The sequence below is a fragment of the Tamandua tetradactyla genome, chromosome 3 (assembly GCF_023851605.1).
Source record: "Tamandua tetradactyla isolate mTamTet1 chromosome 3, mTamTet1.pri, whole genome shotgun sequence".
Lineage (NCBI taxonomy): Eukaryota > Metazoa > Chordata > Mammalia > Pilosa > Myrmecophagidae > Tamandua > Tamandua tetradactyla.
Window position 1 is genome coordinate 65,191,979 of NC_135329.1, and position 3,300 is coordinate 65,195,278.

The 3,300-nt window shown below is 42.2% G+C and overlaps 1 pseudogene across 1 annotated transcript; it reads right to left on the minus strand.

Annotated features, from left to right (window-relative positions):
- Positions 1-2,322: 2,322 nt before the first annotated feature.
- LOC143675596 (Ig heavy chain V region PJ14 pseudogene) lies at positions 2,323-2,914 on the minus strand (annotated as a pseudogene). The gene is made up of 2 exons (XR_013171665.1): positions 2,802-2,914; positions 2,323-2,720 (listed from the first exon to the last, which is right to left on the minus strand). The product of XR_013171665.1 is annotated as an Ig heavy chain V region PJ14 pseudogene (transcript).
- Positions 2,915-3,300: the final 386 nt, after the last annotated feature.

Genomic DNA, 3,300 nt, shown 5'->3' on the forward strand with positions numbered 1-3,300 from the left:
CTGCTAGAGTGAACATCACGAGTCATTTATAGTTAGTTTTACAAGTTTTCCTCCATAACTACGTAGAATCCACTAAAACATTAAACATAACAAAACAAACAAAATGTTCATCACTCCCTGGTTCTTGGAGAGAATCACAGAAAGAATTGTATAAATTTATCCACAACCAATGCCCTAGATCCACCACAAAAGAACAGAATCTGCAGGGGAAAGCAAACAAAACCAATATCCTATGGGCAGTGCTGAGATCAAATTGAAAGTAGGAGACAGAGTCCATCACGGAATGTTTGTCATAAACCTCCCCTCTCTTCACCAAGGAATAAAATCCATAACCTGGAGAAGTTCTCTGAAATAGACAGCTGATGGCACTACTGTAGAACCAATGCATCTTGGGAGGAAAATCTGGGACAAATGACACTACCCTGGAAATGGTTCAGAAATATGTGGTAGGCCATGCATTGCCTCATGAGGAAGGATGGAGCCCATGGGTGGTGTTATGACCACTGTCCATCCTGCTCATATCCCAGCCTTTCCCCAGGAATGTTGCATTCACAGAGTCCAACTGGCCAGAAACCAGGTATACTCCAGGTCAAGGTCATGTTCTGAAAGTGTCCCACTTCCCTTATAATGGGTCCAGTAGGTGTGCTTGGTTCTGCGCAATAAAGAACAGGAATTCTCTTTCTTTAAAGATGAGTCACACTTATGGGAAAACTGCTTCCCAGATCCAGATGCAGGGAGGAGAGAGTTAGAGGCAAGTGTGTCTGCCCAGGAAGCACAGGGTAGACCTGCCCTCCTTGTGAGGACCTCAGGGAAGATCTGCCTTCAGTAGCCTGTGGCTGTGCAGGGACCATAAAAGTGTGTCAAGTTCCTTCAGGTGACATGACCTGCTTCAAAGAAAACTATTATAGAGAACTTAATATTATATTTATAGAAAATATTTTGATGCTTTTAGGTAGAAAGAATGTGTTACAAGTAATTGTTATAGGCATAAAAATTAAAGGTATTGATTAATTGTGAACCAGATTATTTTAGATTAGAAAGTTAATTATTAATTCTGAACCTATTATTAGATTATAAATTAAATGATATATGTCATGAGCCTGTATGTGTGTGGGTTTGAAGAAATGATGGAATTTTATGTAGGGACTTACGATATGTAAGGATATGAATACAAGTGCAGGGACCTGGTCTTTGAGGCTACGTGAGAGGGAGGATGAAATGGACTCACATGATGCTGCTCCTTAGGAAAGCCAGGCTTTCCCACCTTCTCCACTTCTTCTAAGGTTCTGGGGCTGTATGTGATGGTGGGTGGGGATTATTTGATGAACATTTTCAAAAAAGTGAGTTAAGTTGAAAGAAACACCTTCACGGGAAGGATAAATGGAAGTTTTTTTTTTCAGATTTTCAGACACATTCAGAAATGAGACAACTCTCACAATTTACATAAAATTCTATTAGATATTTATATTCATATGTACTAAAACATGTGCCTTCCGAGAGCCAGGCTTTCCTCCATTCTCCTCATTCTCTGGAGGATATGAGGCCCTATTGTTGTGCAAAAAAGGGACAAGGCTTTAAGTTTCCTCGAATGTTATATAGAAATAGAATAAACCTGGCTGAGGCTTCGAAGTTTCTGGAAGTAGGTTTTATTTTCTATGGACATAGGGCTCAGCCAAGTAGCCTCTGAAAGCCTGAGCCCTGAATAAAAGGCACCTTAATTTTATAGACCGTATTGCATGATAGAAATTAGGTAAGCTTATTATGGTGATCAGCAATATTAAAGGAAAAATGATTGGTTAGTGTAAGGCACGACACGGGTTTCAGAAGCAGATAAGCTGTTAGGGGAGGGTCCCCATCCCAGGTGTGTTATCTCACCTGCCTGCAGTTTCACCTGTTCCTGAAGGTCAGGGGCGGTTTGGGGATTTTCCACAGAGAAGGCAGCTGAACCAGAAGAAGGGGGGGGGTGCCTGCCTACTTTCAAGTCTGCTTCCTACACTGTGTGATGGTGGGTGGGGGGATTATTAGACTGAACATTTTGAGAAATGTGATTTAAATCAAGACAAACAGCTTCACAGGGTGTGCACATGCAAGTTTATTTCACATTTTCAGTCACATTTGCAAAATTTACACAAAATTGTATTAAATATATGTCTATGTATAAATTAAAAGATGCATTTGGTAACAGAAAAACTTTTCTGAGTTTGAATGTTATATAAATCATAGCACTGCTTATACAAGATCTAACAGCTGTTCTGGCAATTACTTATTGTGAAGAAGGAAGAGGGAAACCCAGGCAAAGCCACGATGGTCCCTGCATGCCCTCTACTGGTGGCGAGCACCTCCTGCAGCCCAGTGCCCTCTTGCCAGCAGGGGAGGTTTGTGTCTGGGCTCACCCTGACTTCTTCTCACTGTGTCTCTTGCACAGTAATAGGTGCCCGTGTCCTCGGTGCTCAGGCTGTTCAGCTTTAAATAAACTTCATTCTTGGAGGTGTCCTCGGAGATGCTGAGTCGGGACTGAAGAGCTGGGTTCTTGTAAGTATTTCCCTCATCATCAGCAGTTATACCAACCCACTCTAGTCCTTTTCCTGGAGTCTGGCGGATCCAGCTGACATAATAGTCAGTTAAAGAAAATCCAGAAACAGTGCAGGTGAGGGACAGGGTCTGCGATGGCTTCACCAGTCCAGGTCCCGACTCCCGCAACTGCACCTCGGACAGGACACCTGAGAATAAGAAATACAGAGAGTCACATTCTCATTTCCATCACCCTGTTAATTTCATATCTGAGTCCCTGAGACACTCACATCTGGGAGCTGCCACCAGAAAGAAGAAAATCCCTAAGCGTTCCATGTCCGTGTTGATGTCTGTGATGCCCAGGGAATCTTATCCAGATTGAGGAGGAACCTGAATTTAAAGAAATATGTGCTTTGTGTTCGTCTGTTTCCCAAGTGGCAATTTGCATATGGGAGGTGATTCTGTATGTAAAATGAAAGCAGATGAGTGAGGTCTTTTTATTAGGGCAACCAGGAAGAAGGATGTAGGCTGAGGCCTCAGAGAGCACAGTTCTCTCCTTGTGGTCCTGCACTCATTCCTTGTTCCTGTACTTTAAGACAGGAAAAGTGTTGAATGAGGGACCAAAGGTCATAGTGGTTCTGGAAATGTGGTCATAGGGACCCAAATCCCAGGATTATATGTATACACACCAAAACATGCATACACATTCTTGCATGTATGTTTATGTGAATATATATGGAATGCAAAATGTGGTTATATTCGCTATTATTTATGGTCATTGGTTGAGGG